The sequence below is a fragment of the Nomascus leucogenys genome, chromosome 5 (assembly GCF_006542625.1).
Source record: "Nomascus leucogenys isolate Asia chromosome 5, Asia_NLE_v1, whole genome shotgun sequence".
NCBI lineage: Eukaryota > Metazoa > Chordata > Mammalia > Primates > Hylobatidae > Nomascus > Nomascus leucogenys.
The window spans coordinates 35,692,947-35,715,366 of NC_044385.1; the positions used below are offsets into that span (position 1 = coordinate 35,692,947).

Sequence of the window (22,420 nt, forward strand, 5' to 3'; positions counted from 1 at the left end):
CAGGTGCTGGTCAAAACCAAACTATGTTTTCCTACAGACTAGATGCCATCAAACCAGAATCTGTGCTCAGCCCAGCATCTGGAAAAGCTCAGAAGAAGGAAAAGTCCACAGGAGAGGTGGCTGGGACCAAGTTACATAGGACAGGCTAGAGCGGGGAGATAAGAGGTCACTCACCAGCTCTCTACTCTAGGTACTCCAGGGATTCAGCCTCTTCTAGCAGAGAAAGCCCAGGACCTGCAGAAAGATGGTTGGAGAGAAAGTTTTATCAGGTGGTATATAAAGAAGAGCGCTAGCTTTTTGAGCCAGAAAAGCCTGTGTTCAAACTTTAGTGCTGTCACTCATGGGACTTTTTGTGGTAGGGGGGAAATCGCTTACTCTCAGCCTGTTTCTCCATATGAAAATGGAACAAACAATAATTTTTTTCTTTGCATGTTTTTTTTTTGAGAATTAAACAAGATATGCAAAATGCTTGAATCATTCACATAGATATCAATACATAGTGGTTTTGTTTCCTTTTATAGGGCCAATTACACACCAAAGCCCACTCAGTTATAAGGATCTGCATGGTCTTAGCTTTTTTTCCCAGACAGGAATGCCTGAGAGAGAGACCTACAGTCTGTGAGATACAAAAAAATTGCCACAAAGTGGGTAGGTGTTTGAGAAAATTGGGAGTCAGGCTCCAAAGTGGCTGTTAGCCCAGAAGATGGTCTGTTCTCTCACTTAATATCACGAAGGCTCTCCTATTGCATTTGTGAGCATTAAATCGAAGGCAGTTAGTAATAGGAGAGATGCTCCTCATGGGCACCAGCAGTTAGGACCCAAAAGAGACAGTAATAATGGCTGCCATTTATTGCCTACTGCTTTAAATATATTACCTCTACATATGGTAGACAACACGATCATCTTTTTACAGAAGGGACAACTGTGGCTCAGCGAGATTAAGTGATTTTTCTCAAAGTCGCCCAGCTCACATACAGCATAGCAGAATTGATACCCAAGTTGGATCTGTAGCCTGCACTCCTTTTAAATCTCTTGCTATCTTCCTGTAGGTAGGACAATGAATGAGACATGCTACAGCAGCAGAAAGTCTTCACCTTGGGGTGAAACTCGAAGTAATTGTAGATGGAGAGATTGAGGAAGAAATAGAACTAGACCGGGAGGCAGGAAACTGAATGGGTGTTGGTATTTCTCTTACCTAAGCCTCCTCGTCTATAAAATAGGGTTAATAACCCACACCCTGCCAACTATCTGGAGTTTCGGGGTGGATCAAGTGGGATTTTATATTTGAAACCACTTTGCAAATTAAGTCCCATATAAATATGTTATTAATTGGTATATTAATTAAATTATTAAATCTCAGTTATAATAATGAAACTTAGAAATTACTGTTAATTAGCATTAATGAAAATGTATGTTGGTGGTAATTATACTAATTAAAATTTTTGATAATAATGATAATTAGCACTGATACTGAGAAGTGGTCTGCCAAGCGTGGACTAGCGTGAAACTGTAGAGTAAACATCCCAAATGAAAGTTCGCCCAAGGATACAGAAGCAAGCTAATGAACCTAGCCAAAACTGAACAAGAGAAACACATTAGCCTTGCTTTCCTGGTCTGAGAGTTCTGCTGTGCTGAGGTGAAAAAGATTGATAAATACCCAAACCACCCATTATTGTACAAGCATATGAGTTGCAATTGTCCTTGTGGTTGTCTGTTTATGTATCTCTCTGTGTAGTAACACTTTGCTAGTAAGTTTCAGCATATTGATCTGTTCCTGATTCCACAACCGTGCCATTCTCTAACATGCCACCTACCCATCACACTGCCCATGGCTCCTGACAAACCCAAGATCCTTCATGTCCTAATCCATGTAAACGATCTTCAATGAAGCCTTTCCAGACTTTTCCTGAGAAACCAGGAATCCTTTTCTTTGTGTTCCTGTTCGCCTTCTATAAGCTTTTACTATGAAACTTACTATCTCAGCTCTATCACATACAAGTTGTGTTTAAGAAGTTCCTTACTTAAAATATGTTTATGCTTCAGTTGTCTCATCTATAAAATGAGGATACTAGCAGTACAGGCCTTATACAATTGTCTTGATAATTCAATCAGATATGTAAGACTTTCGGAACAGGATTAGACATATAGCACTCAATTAATATTAACTATTACTATTATTGTTGTTGTTGTTGTTGTCCTAAGGATGTGTCTCCATATCTATTGCTCTGCCAGACTGTGAGCTCCTCCATTTTGTGTTCTTATCATTTTTGCTTACGTCTTTCATGTTATTAAAATGGAAATGGATAGAGGATTTTCTCAGGAAACTTCATAGGCAAGAATAAAGGCAAGGTAGTGGAAAAATTGTTGACCATGAAATCAGAAGATTTGGTTTAATCTTGCTTCTTCTAGTTGCTTAGTCATTGACTTTGTGCAAGTCACTTTTTCTTATAGGACTCAGTTTCCTCATCTAGAAAAACGGAAGTGATGACCTCTAGCCTACCTTCCTGACAGGCTCCACTGTGAGGTTGGAATGAAGACAGATGTGAAACCGCTTTGTAAACTGAAAGGCACTAATCAAATATAAGATACTTTTATTATTATTTGAACCATCTGGAAGTTGTTTGGACTTACAAATTGATAGAATCAGTCAACACTTACTTGACTTACACAGAGAGTTGTTGTTATGCTTGGGTATTTTTTTTAAGCCCTTAACGCTATGCGCATTGCAAGCCTTTCTTCATATTCACCCCCAATTTGGTAATTTTCAAGTTTTTGTTTCCAAAGATTGAATGATGATAGGAATTAAAAGTAGAGCCCAGGCTGAAACTTTACTAAAGATGTTCAGTTTCTATTTTCCTTAACAAAGTTTTTAGAGCCCCAGCTAATAGCTAGTTATTAAATGCAGCTCAGTTCATAGGGTTTCTTGATGTGCTGGGAAGCCTCAGAGGTTGCTGTGAGATAACAGAGTTTAGATTAAGATGGCCAGTAAATTTGGGAAAGAGAAAGGAAAATATAAATATAAAAAAGAACACTGAATTGGGAGTTAAAATTCCTAAACTCTTATCTTGTCCTACAGCCCTGTAGGTTGGATGTATCCCCTATCTGGGCCTTATTTTTCCCATCCGTAAAATGTAGATAACCTCCTTCCATTTCATTAGCCTTTACTGCACAGCAAATCACCCCAAATCTTAGTAACTTGAAACATCAGGAGTTTGTCTTACAGTTCCGTGTTGGTTGGGCAGTTCTGGTGATTTTGCCTGGGCCCATTTATGGAGCAGCATTTAACAGGTGGGTCATTTGAGATCTAGGCTCAAGGGACACGGCTAAGATTCTGAGCATCTATATTTGTATAGTGTCTTTCATACTTAAGGAGTGAGACTGGGCCTTTTTACATGACAATGATGTTCCAAGAGGGGGAAACCAGAAAATATATAGTCTCTTGTAGCATAGCCTCACACAGTATCAATTCTTCCATATTCTATTGGTCAAAACAAGTTGCATGGCAAGCCCAGAATCAAGGGCAAGGAAAAGAGAATCCACCCCAACGGTTTGTTGGGAGGAAGGCAAAATCAAACTGCAAAAAGGAACATGGTCACAGAGAAACACAATTCTCTGGAGGGCCATTTTGTAGCAGCCTAATATACATCTGTCCTACCTTAAGGGTTATTTACAAGCAGATAAGCTAATATGTTTAAAGTCACTTTGTAGAATATATGAGAATATAAAGAAAAAAATTCCAGACAAGTGATAGAATTAGAATATTACCATTTTGCAGCCCACAATGAATTAAGGCTTTAAGCATCAATGGCTGCTAACATCACAAAAAACAAGTAGAGATTATGTGCCTACTGAGGAGGAACACAATGCCACCTATAAAGTTGTCTTGCTAAAATGAAAAAATTAAACCTGAATCTGATCAAACCTCTAGTTACAACTACTAATTTTCAGGAACTACAGAAAACAGAAGAACATGTTAAACTGTACCAAAGAGTTACAATCAGCAAAACCTAGAATGGGAAACACTACAGGGAAACAACCTGTTATTTTTGTTTTTTTGTTTTTTTTTTTCAACAAATAAATCACAAAATGAAGAAAACAAGATGGAGAAGAAACATATACATTAAAATTATGATGTGGGGAACTTACTGGATCCTGATTCAAATTAACTGTTTAAAAAAGTATGACATTCTGAGACCACTATAAATTTTTAGATGTCCTAGATCCTTGGTGATATTAAAGAATCATTGCTAATGTTAGACATAAAATGGCATTATGAATATGTATTTTTAAATACCCCTTATCTTTTAGTGTACATATTGAAATATTTACCTGTGTAAGTATATTACAGCTGAGATTTATTAGTATGAAGTGGCAGTAAGTAGACGGGGGTATAGATGGAGAAAGAGTGCCCAGGAGCTGATAACTATTAAAGCCACATGATGAATATGTGGGAATTTATTATACAATTTTAGCTACTTTAGTATGTTTGAAATTCTCCATAATAAGTTTTTATTTTTCAAAAAAGAGTGAAATACCAAACTAATTTTTAGGAACTACAGAAGACAGAAGAACATGTTAAACTGTACCACAGAGGTATAATCAGTGAAATCCAGACTGGGAAACACTGCAGGAAAACAACCTATTACAAGAAAACTACAGACCAATATCTTTCATGAACATAGATGCATAAGTCCTCAACAAAATATTAGCAAATGGAATACAACAATGTATAAAAATAATTATACACTGTAACCAAATGAGACTTTTCTTCCCCAGGAATGCAAGGCTGATTCAACATTCAAAACTCAATTAATATTGGCCAGGCATGGTGACTCATGCCTGTAATCCCAACACATTGGGAGGCTGAGGCAGGAGGATCACCTGAGGCCAGATCAACCTGCACAACAAAGTGAGACCCAGTCTCTACAAAAAATCTTTTTAATTAGCTAGGTGTGGTGGTATGTGCCTGTAGTCCTAGCTACTCAGGGCAGGGAGGCAGGAAGGTCACTTGAGCACAGGAGGTCAAGGCTGCAGTGATTTATGATTGAGCCACTGCACTCCATATTGGGTGACAAAGTGAGACCGTGTCTCAAAAAAAAAAAAGTAATTAATGTAATCATCACATCAACAGGCCCAATAGAAAATTACATGACCAAATCAATAGATGCAAAAAAAGCATTTGATAAAACCCAGTACCCATTCATGACAAAAACTCTCAGTAAGCTAGGAATAGAGAAGAACCTCCTCAAATTGACAAATAATATCTATTAAAATAAACTATAGCTAATATCATACTTAACAGTGAGAATGTAGAAGTTTTTCCACTAAGATCAGAAACAAGGCAAGAATGTCCCCTCTCACCACTCCTTTTAACATCATAATGGCAGCCCTAGCTAATGCAATAAGACAAGAAAAGGAAATAAAAGTCAGATTAGATGGAAGAAATAAAACTGGTTTTGTTGGCAGATAACATAATTGTCTACATAAAAAACCTGAAAGAACTGGTAAAATAAACTGGAACTAATAAAAAATTATAACAAGTTTGCAGGATACAAGGTTGATATGCAAAAGCCAATTGCTTTCCTATAGACCAGCAATGAACAAGTGGAATTTGAAATTAAAAACACATTACCACTTTCATTAGCACTCCTAAAATTGAAATACTTAGGTATAAATCTAATGAAATGTGGATTTTGTAGCTTTCCTCATATAGATTTATTGTAACAAATATACCACTATAATGAGAGATGTTGATAATGGGGGAGGCTATGCATGTGTTGGTACAGGGACTATATGGGAAATCTTTGCACCTTCCTCTCAATTTTGCTATGAACCTAAAACTTCTCTAAAAAATTGTCTTCACAATATTTTTTTAATTTTTTGTAGAGGCAGGATCTTACTATGTTGCCCAGGCTGGTCTTGAATTCCTGGCTTCAAGCAATCCTCCCAACTCACCCTCCCAAAGTGCTATGATTACAGGTGTGAGCCACAGTGCCCAGCCAAGAGAGAGGGTTTTTTAATGTTCTCGCCACAAAGAGATGATAAATATTTGAGGTGATGGATCTATTAATTAGCCTGATTAGATTGCACCACAGTGTATACATGTAATGAAACATCACATTGTGTCCCATAAATATATACAATTATTGTCTTTTTTTTTTTTTTGAGACGGAGTCTTGCTCTCTTGCCTAGGCTGGAGTGCGGTAGTGTGATCTCAGCTCACTGCAACCTCCACCTCCCGGGTTCAAGCGATTCTCCTGCCTCAGCCTCCTGAGCAGCTGAGATTACAGGCGCCCACCACTATGCCCAGCTAATTTTTTGTATTTTTAGTGGAGATGGGGTTTCACGATGTTGGCCATGCTGATCTCAAACTCCTGACCTCGTGATTCGCCTGCCTCAGCCTCCCAAAGTGCTAGGATTACAGGTGTGAGCCACCACTCCTGGCCTACAATTATTATTTGTCAATTAAAAATACTCAAAGGCCAAGGTTAGCCACTTAGTCTTATACTTGCATGAAATGAAATTGTGCTAACTGGTGCTAGCACCAAAAGGCCAGGTGTTCACTGTGTATCAAAGGCCAGGTGTTCACTGTGTATCCACAACATCTAGCACAACACAATGGTCACAGTAGCTGCTTTACTTTTCTGGCTAACTTCTCTCTAGAACATCTGTGTCTCTTGAACTCTTCTTGCTCCTGATCACCCTGTCATAATAAGCTCTTTGCAGTTCTCAATACCTACCATGTACTTGTCAGCTTCAGGCCTTTGCATGTGCTTTTTCCTTTAGGATTCACTTAGGAGAATGCCTCCACCCCAACCCCACTGCATTATGAGGGGCCCCTTTTTTATCACAGTTCTGGTGACCCTGTAGTTCCTTGTTTCTGATCATTACCTGTGAGCTCTTTGCAGATCTGAGTGGTCTCACTTGTACCCCCAGCACCTAGTTTGTTGCCCAGCACATAGCACAAGCTCTGCAAATATTCCTAGACTACTACATTTAATGAATTCTATTTGTTCCACACTAAGAACTAAGGTCCTTTCTGAGCACATGATTGGAAAGTAGATAAAAAGTAGTAAAGACAGGGACTTTTAGGTGGGAAGTTGTTCATATTACTTCATTTGCAAGTGAGGGACACCATGGATTCTTGACCTTTCTGTTTGGCAGAAAGGTCTTTGGGCATGTCTAAAGAGAATATTTGAAAGCCGAAGAGTGGAGATAAAACTATAAAACCTTTAGAAGAAGATACAGGAGTAAATCTTCATAGCCCTGGATTATGCAGTGGTTTCTTAGATATGACACCAAAAGCACAAGCAACAAGAAAAATATACAGATAAACTGGACTTCATCAAAATTAAAGACTTGTATGCTCTGTTCAAAGGACACCATCAAGAAAGTGAAAAGTCAGCCCCTGAATGGGAGAAAATATTTGCAAATCACATACAAATGGCCTCCAACTTATGATGGTTTAACTTGAGATTTTTTTTTTCTTTTTCTTTTTTTTTTTTTTTTGTTTGAGATGGAGTCTCGCTCTTTTGCCAAGCTGGAATGCAATGCAGTGACTCAATTTTGGCTCATTGAAACCTCCGCCTCCCAGGTACAAGTGATTCTCCTGCCTCAGCCTCATGAATAGCTGGGACTACAGGCGCACGCCACCACGCCCAGCTAATTTTTGTATTTTTGGTGGAAACGGGGTTTTACCATGTTGACCAGGATGGTCTCGACCTCGTGGTCTGCCTGCCTTGGCCTCCCAAGGTGCTGGGATTACAGGCCTGAGCCACCGCACCCGGCCTCAACTTGAGATTTTTTAACTTAAGACGGGTTTACCAGGACATAATCCATCCTAAATTGAGAAGCATTTGTATCTGATAAGGGACCTACATCCAGAATTATAAAGAACTCTTAAAATTCAATAATAAAAAGACAAAAGATGGTCAGAATCTGAACACGGTTCTCCAACATGGCTAATGAACACATGAAAAGATACTTCATACCTACTAGGCTGACTCACAGACACAGTACAAGTGGTGAAGATGTAAAGAAACTGGAACCATCACACATTGCTCCTAGGATTGTAAAATTGTGGAGTCACTTTTGAAGTTTGGCAGTTCCTCAAAACTTTAAACAGAGTTACCATATGACCCAACAATTCCACTCAGGCATATACTCAAGAAAACTGAAAACAGATGTCCACACAAAAACCTATATATGAATGTCCATGGCAGTAGTGTTTATAATGAGCATAAAGTGGAAATTTCAAAACAGCTAAAAGAGTGTTTTCTGCATGTCCAGCAACTGTTGAATAAACAAAATGTGGTTTTTCAAAAAAAAAAATTGTCTTCAAAAACAAAAGAGTTGGATAAGGAGTCAGACAACCCAGGACTGGAGTAGCAGCTCCCCTAGCTCCTCTCCTTAGCTGCATATTCTTAGGAAATTCATTTCATTTCTCTGAGCATCCAATTCTTTGTCAATATTCACCCACCCCCTCATAGCCATTATTGTCTAATGATGCTGTGAAGCTCAACTGAGCTCATAAATGCAAAAGCATTCTATACACCATGAAGGGCTACACATACGGAAGGAACTGCTTTGTTACTATCACTATGACCTTGAAAATAATTTAGATCTTTTGGCCCCTGTGGCTCCCTTAGGAAGAGCATCTCTCCATGCTTGATCTGCTCCCATGAGAAATTAAACACATGGGCTCAAGAAGCTCTGCAGGCAGTGGATATGAATTTGCCAAAAGATCTGAAGAATATTTTTAAAATTTCATCTTTTGCCTTTATCTTAAACGCAGATTGGGAAAACTTCTGCTTCTGGTCAAGATGGAGTAAAAGATACTGGATTTACCCTCCTGCCATATATAATCAAAAACCAGACTATGTATGTGAAATAATGGTCTTCAAAGCAGTGAATATCAGGCAAAAGCAGAGAGTAATCATTAAGGTGTGAGAAACAAAAAAGCTTAATCCCTTGATTGCCCTGGTTTACTTCTTAAGAGAGTTTTCAGACAACAAAAAGAAATAAAAGACATCAAGATTGGGAAGGAAGATGTTAAACTGACTTTATTCACAGATGACATGATCATCTATGTAGAAAATCCAATTGATTCTGCCCAAAAAAAAGTATTAGAACTAAACGAGTTTAGCAAGCCTGCAGGATACAAAATCAATAATCCAAAGATCAATTACATATCCATATACTAGCAAAAAAATAAGAAATTAATTTTGTATTTTATTTTTGTTATTAATTTTTTATTATATTTGTCAATGATTTATCTTTTATTTTGATTCTTTTTATTTTTCTTGTTTAATCTTTTATTATTTTCCTTCCTCAGAACAGAAATTAATTTTTTAAAATTCCGATAGCATCAAAAACATTGAATATTTAGGGATCATATTTTTAAATCTATTAAACACCTATACACTGAAAACTGCAAAACACTGCTTCAAGATGTGAAAGAAGATCTAAATAAATGGAGCAAATTCCATGATCATATGTTAGATGACTCAATATTGTTAAGATGTCAGTTGTGCCCAAAGCGATCCATCGATTCAGTGTAATGTCCATCAAAATCCCAGAAGAATATTTTAAATAAATTGCCAAACTGATTATAAAATTTATATGGAAATGCAAAAGATCTAGATTATCCAAAACAACTTCTAAAAACAAGAATAAGGTTAAATAACTTCCGCTATATTTTTAAGATATGGTTTTAAGACTCCCTATAAATCTATATTAATCAAAATAGTAGTATTTTCACAAAGAGGCAAATAGATCAATGGAATGTGTACATGTGTGAACATGATTTTCAACAACAATGCAAAGGCTATTCGGGCAAGAACATTCGTCTTTTCAACAAATGGTGCTGGAAAAATCAAATATGTATCTGCAAAAAAAAAAAAAAAAACTATTTAAAAGAATTAGCTCAAAATGGATTATATACCTAAATGTAAAATTTTTAGAAGAGAACACAGGAGAAATCCTTCATAATCTTGGGTCAGGGAAGAAGTTGTTAGATCTAACACTACAGGCAGGATCTATAGAAGAACAAAGTGGGCTGCTGGCTGTATGAGTCGCTCTGCTAGTGAAGTAATTACCAGGTGGTCACCTGGGTCCTGGAGAAAAAGCAAAGACTAATGAAAGTTCCTCTGTAAAATCTTTACAGCTCTCTGAAGTAAACTAGATTCATTTGGGTTTTCTGTTACTTCACAGTCTTAAAGGCCATATCTGGGGGGGAAAAAAAAAACAGTTCCTTTTTAGTTCCTTCTTTTTAGGAGTAAATTCAGAACTTTTTTTTTTTTTTTTTTACCATTTACCAACAATCCTGCTTGCCACCCGCTTCCCGCCCCACTACCCATTAGAATTCTTTCTCAGCCTTTTGAGCAATGAGGAACTATTGTTCAGGCTTTGAAAGCTTCCTCTTACCTCCAATATCCCTGCCTTACTATTTTTGCATAGCCATATGTCCAACCACAAACAAGACAGTAAGCCTTTTTAGGTCTCAATTTATAACAAAGGGTTAGGAAACCTAATTTCCAGACTTGTTTTCAGCTCTGAAACCCTCCTAAGCTGATTCCCTGCCAAAAACATTTTGCAATAAAAATCATATATGAGAGCTAGTGTTATAATCAACCAAGTAACTCTACAATTTGGTTACACACGCGCACACACACACACACACACAACAGGTTTCTTCTGTTTATTTCCAGGTTGCATCCAAGAATAGGGGTGATCACTGTTATTGCCCATATCAATAATTGAGTTAAATACAAGCCATAGTGGAATGAAATCATATTGGATTTAGAGAGACAGGCTCCAAGGTGTCTACTAAATAGCCAATCACATTTAGACTTGACTCATGGCTAGAATCATTCACTAAACTAATATTTTCTAAGCACTTATTATGCCCCAGCTACTCTGCTGAGTGTTAAAGATGTAGTACTTATATTCTAGAAAGGGAAACAGACTCTTCCCACCATTGTGGTGCCTTTGTACATGTATCTCTTCTGCTTGGTTTCGTCTTCCTCTCCTATCTTCACTTGGTCAGCTCCTACTTTTCAGTCAAAGAATCTAAATGTGGCTTCCTTAGAGAGGCGTTTCCTGACCTTAAATTGAATTAAGTTTTCCTGTTATTTATTTCCTTATATCCCCCTTTATTCTTTTCCTTCTAGCCCTTAGTATAATCCATATCTATTTTGTTATTATTGCATTACTACACTTGTCACAGTTGTAGAAAAGAGATGTTTACTCAATATTTGTAGACTAAATGAATGAACAAATGAACAGATTAAAGGCACAAAAAGGGATCTTGGGGAGCTCAGGAAGGCCTCCTGGAAGAAGCATTCAATCTAAAGGGTGGTAAGGATTTAGGTAGGTGAAGAATGAAGACAATGGGCAAGCAGATGTCCATTACTCACCTTAAGTTCATAACTTTTCATCTGAGAAATGACCTCCTAACTGATTTTGAAATTTCCGGTCTCTTCCATTGCTTCAGACTGAGTTATTATGTTACAAAGTCAGTTACATCACATCACTTAAGGTCTCCAAAATGTAATCAGCTCTCTACTGAATGACAGCCAAATTCTCCAACACGGCACTGCTCCCCTCACCCAAATGGTCTGGCTTTCACCTACCTGTCTGTATCTCACTAACTCTGCCCATTTACTTCATGATGCACTCATCATGACCAAACTCTTCCCCACTGACCAAACGCATCCTGTTCATTTCTATTTCCATGCTATGCCCTGTACTCCACCCTCCCTCTTGAAGTTCTCTTCATCTGATACAAAAGCAATGCCATGCCACCTTCTCTGTGGAAGTTTCCCTGGTAAGTCTCCCTTCCTCCTCTGAACAAATCTTTCCTCCCTTTCTGCTTCTACTCCCCATGTTTAGCCTTCCTTTTTGTGCACACGATTCTGCTTAACATCATGGTTTATATTCCTGTCTTTCGGTAGCATGTGAGCTTCTCCAGGTCAGAAGCAGCTCTGAAACTCTCCTAATGTAAAATAAGCCCTCAATAAATGTTTGCTGAATTGAATGACCCCTGATCCATCCACACAGGAGATCTACTTCTGTTGCCCTTAGCTTCCCACAGCAGGCCCCTACAAAAGCATCATGATGCCATCCTCTTGAAAACCAGACTTCAGCCTTCACTCCAACTCCTCTAATTCAATTTACTTATTCATAAAATAGTTATTGAGCACCTATCATATTTTAGACACTCTTCTCAGCACTAGGGAATGCAGAAAATAAATCTTTGCTCCTATGTTTACTTATATTTAAATGGGTGAAAGACAAATAATAAATAAGTTAGTATAATATGAAGTACATCAAGTTATGAAAAATACTATGGGGAAATAGCATAAAAGGAGATAGAGTATACATTTTGTGCTGGGGGAGAAGGAAGGTGATACTTTAAGGAGTGTTCCTCCAAGACCTCTTATGGAAGTTGCCTTAGGAGCAAAGACTCAAAGGAAATAAAAGAGTGACTAGAGGGATACCTGGTGTAGAGCATTAAAGCAGAAGAAACATCGAAGGCCCAGAGGTGGCAGTAATGTTAGGGGTCCAAGTTAGAGAAAATGATCATCTTCTACAGTCAATGGCCTGAATGTGTCCTCCCCAAATTCATATGTTGAAACCCCAACCCCCAATGTGATGGTACCAGGAGGTGGGGCCTTTGGATGGTGATTAGATCATGAGGGAACCCTCAAAAATGGGATTAATGTCCTTATAAAAGGGACCCCCAGAGAGCTCTCTTACTCCATAGGAGTGCATAAGAAGTTGGCTGTCCACACCCCGGAAGAAGGCACCTACCAGAACCTGATCAAACTGCCACCTTGATCCCGGACTTCCAGCCTCCAGAACTCCTGAGAAATTTAGTGATCACAGCCCAAGTTGTCTAAGTCACCCAGAGTGGTGTATTTTAGGATCAAGTCTGATGCAAGTGTGGGTAAAGCAGTATAAGTGAAGGAAATGGTGGGAGCAGATGAGGCCGGAGATGGGAGGTGAGAGTACAGAGCATTGAAGGTCATTGTAAAGATGTAACGATTGACCTCTTCCCTGTATGGGATGGAAGGCCATTGGAGATTTTGGACAGCAAAGTGAGATCAACCGGCATGTATTTTAAAAGCATCAATTTGCTTGTGGAGTTGAGAAGAGTCAGCAGGGGAACCAGAACAGAAGCACAGAGACCCATTGATGAAATCATTTAGGCACTAAACAATGGCGGCATAGCACAGAATGAAGGCAGTTGTGGGATAAGAGGTGGGCAAATGCTGGGTGTATTATGAAGGCACTTGCTGACAGATTAAATGTGGGGATTAGGAAAAAGAGAGGACATGGGAAAGGCAGTAAGTTTTCTGGTCTGAGCAGCTAGATGAAAGGGGTTAGTGTTTATTAAAATGAGGAAGACTCTGACAAAAACAGATCTTGTGCAGGGGCAGGGGGATGCTGGAGTTCAGTTGTCAGAAAGCTGAAGTCAGGTTCTTTTATCACCCAGGTGAGATGTCAAATTGGCATTTGGAAGAAGAGTCTAGAATTCACAGAAGAGGCCCAGGGCTAGAAACATAAATTTGGAGCTTGTCAGCATAACAATAACATTCCAATCAATGAAACTGGATGACATTGTCAAAAGGGTGGGGAGAGACAAAGAAGATGGGGCCTGGGACTGAACCCAGGTACACTTTGATATTAAAAGGTCAGGGAGTTATAAGGAGCCAGCATAAAGGAAAACTAGCCAGCAAGCTGAGAGGAAAACCAGAGGGGTGTGGCATATAGCCAAGTGAAGAAAGAATCAACGAGATCAACTGTTGGACCAAATAAAAAGTGGGCAGACAATTGACCATTATGTTCAACCAGGTAGAAACTGGTGACCTGGACGATAAAAGTTCTTATGAACAATGGGGTGAAAGCCTCATTGGGGGAAGGCTCTAAAAAGAATGGGAGCAGTAGAATTGCTGACAAAATATAAGGTTGCCATTTATTTTGGTTCACCCATGGCAATCTCAGTTTTCACCCATAGTCCAGTGTTCCATGCAGTTAATAGTTTCTCTGCCTGGATGATAAATTACATAAGAGTTCTAAGTCTAGATAGCTCTGTCTAGATATATATTAAATACTGCATGCTTTCATCCATGCAACAGTGCACTTTTCCATTTCCAGCTTTCCTGATGTAAGTAAATGCCAAATCTCTCCCAGCCCAGAGAGCAAAGGCCTGGAAAACTCTCCCTAGGATGATCTGTTCTCAACCAGAGCTAAACAAAGAGAATCACCTGAGAATCAGGACCCTGCCCTCAATGATTTTGATTCAGTTGGTCCAAGGTACAGTCTAGGCCTGCTTCTCCTCCTGGAAATTCTAATGTTTAGCCAGGGATAAGACCACTGCCCTAATTAATGAAAAAGCAACAGGTCAGTCTGGTGGAGGTTATTATAGATGTCACTTTAGCAGTCTCTTCAGAATTTTCCTCCCTGTCCATCCCCATTGTCAACGCTCTGGTTCATACGGTCATTTTCTCTACCTTGGACTATTGAAATTGCACTTCAAATCGTATCTCTGCCTCTGGACTCACCTCCTTCAATCCATTTTTTCTCATTTTACCAACTGGTTCTTTTCAATGGACTCCATCCTTCCTTTGAAAACTTCTGATGTATCCTTACTGACTTCAGGTTGAAATTTAAATTTCTTAAAATGTCATTCGAAGTCTTATCAATACACACTCAAGAAAGGGTAGTGCAGGCAGACTCAAGAGATATTCGCACTGTGGAGTTTGAGTTTTCCACTTTTATGGGTTTCTTTAGCCAGGAAGATTCCTGGAAAAAAGGTGAGGATATCTCGGAACTGTGATGATATTCATTTTTATACCAATTATAGGTGTTCCCGTACTGATATGGTGCTGGTGGGTGTGTGATTTAATGTGTTAATGAGCATATAATGAGGTCCTAGGTGAAAACTAGATCAAATTCCAGTGCCATGTTGTGTCCAGTCGGTCTTAGCCAGCTTGGTCCACACCCTGGTTTTTCACAGTCTTATCAGCCTGTAGCTTCTGCAGCTATTTTAACAGTTTCCTTTTGCTAGTCATGTGAAACTGCTGCCTGGAATTTTCTATTCTCCTGCGACCACCCTGTATCATTCCTGTCTCATTTTCCCCACTGCAGAGATTTCCATCCCTTTATTCTTAAGGGTCAATGAGGGAGAATGTTAGTCTTCTGTATCTACTTCCTGCTGATTAGGGGTGATGGCCATGCCTAGTGAGGGCATGGAAATCCCTGTTTGCCTGGTCTACGTGTTCCCAGCAGGGGTCATCAAAAGAGTCTGAATTCAAGGCAGCAGTTAATTGGAATCCTTGCATGACCATCATTTTGACATGGAACTGTTGCAACCTAGAAGACACAACCTTTACAAGGAAGCTAAACAAACAAGGACCAAACATCAGTAGGAATAAGATAGCTATTAAAGGTCCCAGGAAGTTAGGAACCATGTTACACTTGGTAGGTACCGTTTGATGGAGTCCCAAATGGCTTGAGTAGTTGGGGTTATTGAAATTATGTAGCCAGATAGCCTGTTGGTAAATCTTTTGAACTTGCAGCTCAGCTAACCCTGATTGTTAATATAAGAACAGCAGGTATGGTTTATTACGTGCAAACCCCTCCTAGCAGTTCATGCTCTGGCTCTGCTAGGGCCTCATACAATGGCTTAGTAATAAGCCCAAATCCTGGGATCCAAATCCTGCAAAATCCTGCCATACCCTGGAAAGTTCTGAGTTGCTTCTTTATTTATGGATGTTTCACCTTTAAGATAGCCTCCTTTCTGAATGGGTAGCTTTTAAAGTCCCATTCGAACTTTAAGAATTTCTTAATCTATGAGTGTAAGGAATTTCTCATTTAACACATGTATTCCTGAGCACATTTTGCTCAGGCAAATATTGTAGTAAAGGGAAAAGAGGGAAAAAATTGGGAGTTAGTGCCCACATCTCTCTCTTGTCTTCACCTCATCTTTGCCTACACCCCAGTTCCACTCAGAAACTGTGTTTGTTTCTCAAACACGTTATACTCCCTCACCTCCAGGGTTTTACACATATTATTTCTTGTCCCTGGATTACTCTTCCTGGATTATTCTTCAACTAGCTAATTTCCTCTCATTCTTTAGATCTTAGCTAAGTGATAAACTCCTCTGACAAGTTTTCCCTGCCACCTGTCACCTCCATCTTCACGACCCCCGCCAAGTCTGGATGGAGGGCCTTTCACACAGCATCTCATAACTCTCTGGGCTTCCCTCACTACAGCCCTCATCACACTATATTTTACTTGTCACTTTACAGGCCAATGTTTCCAACTAGACTGCCAGGGCCATATCTATCTGTTTCAAGGCTCAATAATTCTTTGTTGAATAAACAACAATGTGAATTCAATCTAAAGGGTTATGGAAATACCTTTTAAAAGTACTAAAACTTCACAGGTGCAGAACTCTCCTTCAAACTTGTGGCAGCCCCAAGGATGTCACATGTATTTCCCACTTGGCTTTGCCCCATCCTCATTGATGGACGTATGCTCCATATTGGCCCTGATGCCTGCAGCTTGTGATTCATGCTGAAAGCACATCTGAAACCCTCATCTTTATAGCTCTTTTCTGAGAAAATTACCCAATCTGGCAATCTTTCTGGCCCCAAGGATACTTGACAGATCAAAACGAACCAGGCCAGATGGAAGCGGGAAATGAACTCCACCATCAAATTGTCCAATGCCTGAAAAATGTTGGCTTTGAAACAATGCAGGTCCTCTCGTGCATTTCCTAGAATCAGAGGAAGGTGTTCTCTGCTGGGTCAAGGCAGTGAGGCCTCTGTGTTCCTGGCTGAGGCCCCCAAGTGAGCTCCATGTCCACAGCAGAACTCCCTGCCAGGTGGAGTGTCACAGCTGTGGAATCAGAGAAGTTGTGCAAGAGGAGAAGGAAGTTTTCCAACTCAGCAAAAGAACAAGTCTTGGAGACCGAGCTCAGGGAGAGTGGGAATCCAAAACAAGGCCAAGAATTATGAAATAATGTACACGTGGCAAAAACTAAGGCTCTTTAGTAACTGCAAGATCTAGAGGGAAGTGAATGAGCAGAAAGTTGGGAGGAAGAGTGAGAGTGGTCAGGAACACACAAGGAATTCCAGTGCTTTCTTACAACCTGGCATTTGTTGCGAAGTTTTCTACAGAGTTAAATTGTATGTTAATGTATTCACCAATCATTTATGCAGCTTTTGTGCTTCGCATAACTCTCTGGATCTGCACTGCTATCATAGGTTCTATTATTATTCCCATTTTAGAAATGAGAAAATTAAATTTCAAAGAGGCCCTCAAGTGGTCAGGTCAGGCCTTATGCCCAGGACCTGTATTATCCAAAGCCCCTGTTCTGGATTTGAGCCTGCCCTAAATTACCTTATAAGCTGAGCAATCCTGAGCAGTCTCTTTCCTCACATGCAAAATGAGAGTGGTTTTTTTTGTTTGTTTGTTTGTTTTTTTTTTTTTTGAGACGGAGTCTGGCTCTGTCGCCCAAGCTGGAGTGCAGTGGCGTGACCTCGGCTCAATGCAAGCTCCACCTCCCGGGTTCATGCCATTCTCCTGCTTCAGCCTCCCCAGTAGCTGGGACTATAGGCGCCGGCCACCAATGAAATAATTGATATTAAATGATTTCAACTATAAAGCACTATGCAAATTTGAGTTGCACGTATTTGTTTATTTGCTTGCTTGCTTGTTTATACACTCTTTTATTTCACAATGAGGCCTGCATGAGACCACACACAGTAAAATAACACTGTATGATAATTTGAATATTCATGCAAATAGAAGTACAGAGCAGACACGATTTTCTGCCTGACAAATCTTCATGCAGAGTCTATGCACACAAACAAACATAATGACTCCAACATGCAATGCAGAATAAAACATGCTGCATGGCCTCAAGAATCTCAGATTCTACAAGAGAAAACAGAGAAATAAACAGGCCTTTTTAATAGTACATTCAGCACTGCTGAAAAGAAAAACACAGCAACTTGCAAGTTTGGGGACTGTGACAGCACATCTAACCCAAGAAAGCACCCCTGGGATTTCTGAGCTGTTTCCTGAAAAATAGACGGGGTTGCAAGGCTAAGCCTGGAAGTGAAAGAGGAGCAGCGTATTCACACTCAGGGCAAGAGGGTGTGCTGGCTGGCAGGGCTGTGGAACTGAAAATAATTGGCCCAGCTGAAACTTAAGTTATAGAGGCAGGTAGGATATATGTGATAAAGTTGCCTGACCTGAAATAATCCCTGGCTCTGCTCACAGATGTCCCCAGTCCAGAACACACTGAAACATAGTGGGGTCTTCCAGAGCCTGATGCCTCACTCAGATCTATTCACTTTTCTAGTTGCTCCTATGTGTATATCAACCTTAGCAACCTCTTACCTACACCACATCTCATTTCTCTTATAAGCAAAGACAAGATACCTAAGGTTTAATTAGGCTATGCCCATTTCTCTTGTTTCTTGGGAAGCTTAATGCCTAATGGTTCAGTTGTTAGGTTCTGGAGTCAAACTATCCCATAATCAAAGTCTGACTTTGCCAATTACTTGCTGCATAACATTGGGCAAATCACTTATCGTTTCATGCCTCGGTTTCCTCATCTGTAAAAATGGGACAATAATATCACCTACCACTTAAGGTTTGTGTGAAAATTAAATGGAAAAATGCATATAAGGGACTTATAACAATGCCTCACACATAGCAATTACTCAGTAAGTGTTACTTATTATTATTATTACTTCACAAATTAACTTCTACAGTACCAGACACTTTATTTCTTATTTCAATTATAGCCTATGACTGGGTTCATTAGCATAAAGAGTAAGAATGAGAGAAAATATACATAAGAATCATTGATTAACATGGGGAAAGAACACAAAGCCCAAAAGCCCAGACCATAAAGTCTCACTCGCTGCTATGGTACAGTTTCAAGTGTGACTTCCAGTTTCCTGGCAGCCAAAGCACAAAGGAGAGCCAATCCATAATTATTTCCCCAGGATAATTCTAAAAGAATTTCTTCCATGGGCTTCACGCAGGAGGCACTGTGTGATATAGTCAACAATATTCACAATGCTGTCCCAATGTGGGACAGAGGCCATGAAGACATAACACAGCTTGATTCTGCACAGTTCACTGACCTTCGGATGGCTCCGCTTGATTCCAAAAGGGAACCTCAAGCACCTAGAGGGGTGAATGGACTGTTTACCTTCCAAGATCCTTTGGAAAGACCACGTCCCTCAGCCAGTACTGTGACGTAAGGATAGGTGGAGAGAAATGAAAACCCTGCTCCCCAGGGAGCAGGAGTGGATGAGGTGAGCCTGGGGTGGATGAGGTCTTGAATGATGGTTAAGGGTTTTAAAGTAAATACTTTTAGCAATGTTGCTCCAGCAGTAGCGTATGACCAAAACAAAATGGGGAAAGCAGTTAGGAAAGGGTTGTACTTACCTAGGTAAGGGATGCAGACCAAAACCAGGCTGTGTCTATGGAGACAGTTGCCAGGAGATGGGTCTGCCTCATGCAACCTGCTTCATGGCTACAGTTTGAAAAGGTCTCCACTGGGTTCACACTTGGAAAGAGCTGGCAGAGACAGTGAAAGAACAGGCTCAGAGAAGAGGATTCAGTCAGCAGGAGACTGCATTAGAACCTCTGGAATTAAGACAGCCAGTACCTGTTTTGCCTCTCATTTGCTGGGTGAGCCTGCCCACATCACATGTTCTCCCACAGCAGCAGGTGATGTGCCTGTGCAAGGATCGCAGTGCCACTTTGAGCCTCTACTCCCTGCTAGCCCCAGTTTTATGCACTGTTCTTACATTTTTTCATTTAATGCCCAAGTAGCCCTAGTCATTTGATATTATTATCCATATTTTTTTTTAGATATTTGAAATACAACTTTATTCTGATTCTAAACGAAAAGGAATGGGAATGACAGTAACAAACAAGATTTCACCACTGAATATTGTGATGTGACTGTAGCAGTCTTATATTTGAAACTCAAGGAATCAACTGCGTTCCAAAACAGCTAAATATGCAGGTCCAAACAATGAAGGTATTTTTTAAACTGCCATATTCATTCCGAAGCCCACTCATCTCCTTCAGCATCCCACAGATGAAGCACATGTTCCGCTTAGCTAGATAATAATGAGGTGGCACACACGCTGCACTGCTGACATCACAGGACAGCTGCCTATAAAACTAGATTTCTGACGCTGGGCTCCATCTTCACTCTCACAGGTCATCATCCTCGTCCGGGAGAGCAGTTGTCTGAGCAACCTCTAAGTCGTGCTCATACTGTGCTGCCAAAGCTGGGTCCATGACAACTTCCGGTGGGGCGAGAGCAGGCATGGCAACAAATTCCAAGTTAGGGTCTCCAGTGAGCTTCCTAGCAAGCCAGAGGAAAGGCTTTTCAAAGTTGTAGTTACTTTTGGCAGAAATGTCGTAGTACTGAAGATTCTTCTTTCGGTGGAAGACAATGGATTTCGCCTTCACTTTCCTGTCTTTAATATCCACTTTGTTGCCACACAACACAATGGGGATGTTTTCACACACTCGTACCAGATCTCTATGCCAGTTAGGCACATTCCTGTAAGTAACTCTCGATGTTACATCAAACACTATGATGGCACACTGGGCTTGGATATAATAGCCATCTCTCAGTCCACCGAATTTCTCCTGGCCGGCTGTGTCCCATACATTGAACTTAATAGGTCCTCTGTTGGTGTGGCACACTAGGGGATGAACCTCAACACCCAAGGTGGCTACATACTTCTTCTCAAATTCACCAGTCAAATGACGTTACACGAAGGTCGTTTTTCCAATACCACCATCACCAACCAATACAAGTTTGAACTGGACCTGGGGCTCTCCCTGTGCAGCCATTGCGGCGTTCCTTCCAGAAGCGTCTCCGCGCCCGTCCGACTATTATCCATATTTAAGGATGAGAAAACCGAGGATCAGAGGGGCAAATGGGGTTACCCAAGGTAAGTGTCAATTATCATTGTCAGAAATGTTTATTACTTCATGTTTTTATGTTGCCCGAACAAACCCTCCAATATGTTTTCAGGTCAATCAGCAGTTACTGACACAAAGTTGTTCTTGCCCTCTTGATGGCTAAAGTCCCCTGAAACTATTGTCCTGCATGCAAGCACCAGAGGCCTTAGACTGAATGAATTTCCATGAACAGAAATAAGACAGAAAAGGTGGCAAGCTGTGGGTAACACTAGGGCTTTGCCACCTCCCATACTCCTTTTCCTCTGGTCTTTAGCTGGCCTTTTAAAAATAATCCCAAGTAATTGTCTTGCCAGCACCCAGGACGGGCAACTCCGCAATGACCCACTGTCAAGTCCTAAGAAAAAGCAAGCTGAGACCACCAGCAGTGTGGGTCCCTCACAGAATTCTCATTCCCAGAGGAAAATGTCCATCACTTTCAGCCCTCAAAAAAGCAGCTACTGTCCCAAGTCATGAATCCTCTAGAGCAACAGCACCTGTTGGCTGTTTTCCTGTGAAATACGAAGACAGGAATAGGGCTAGAATGGGCTGTTAATTCATTTAACACCTAGGTGCTGAGCCCCAGCTCAGCAAATATCCTGAGCAGCACAGTGGTAGAAGGAGCAAGGACATCAGAATTAGGCTAAACCTGGGTTCAAATCCCATCTCGGCTATCTAGTACCTCTATGATCTTGAGTGAGTCATCTACCCTCTTTGAACCTCATATCTATATCAAAAAGTAAAAATAGCAATGCTGAAGGGATGGGGCTGATCAAGGAATATCTCCTGTTGGAATAAGGCAAACCAGAGGGTCAGTATGCAGAGGCAGAAAGAGGCAGGGTTTACAATTAAACTGACTACGGTCCAAGTCTCAGTTTCACTACCTGTGAGCTCCAGGCCTTGAGATCTTACTTAATACATCTCACCCTCCATTTCCCCACTACAAAATGGGTTAAGAATGCCTTCCAGGGTTGTTATGCTGGTGAAAAAACACTTTTGCAAAGCACCTGAAACACAGCAAGTGCTCAAAAAGTAATGATTCTTATGGTTTACCAGATGCAATGTTAGGCACTGGGAATGCAAAGATGAACACCCAGTGAGGCACCGTACCATCAGAGCGAACTAGTTAAGTCACATCTCTGCCTTTCTCTTTCCTTATTCATAATGTAGGGTAACACTCCCTTCCCTGCCTCACTAATGATAAATGTAATAACAATACAACAATAGCAATCATAATACCTAACACTTATTGAGTAATTACAATGTGCCCAGGCATGTTACCAAGTGTATTACATGCATTATTTCATTTAATCTTTATGGCAGGCAGAATAATGGCCCCCAAAGATGTTCATACCTTGATCCCTAGAACCTGTAAATATTACTTTACATGGCAAAAGAGACT

General features: G+C 40.2%; 1 pseudogene across 1 annotated transcript; it reads right to left on the reverse strand.

Moving 5' to 3' along the window:
- Nucleotides 1-20,222: 20,222 nt before the first annotated feature.
- On the reverse strand, nucleotides 20,223-20,910 carry LOC101176508 (annotated as a pseudogene). Its single transcript, XR_178274.3, has one exon. The product of XR_178274.3 is annotated as a GTP-binding nuclear protein Ran-like (transcript).
- Nucleotides 20,911-22,420: the final 1,510 nt, after the last annotated feature.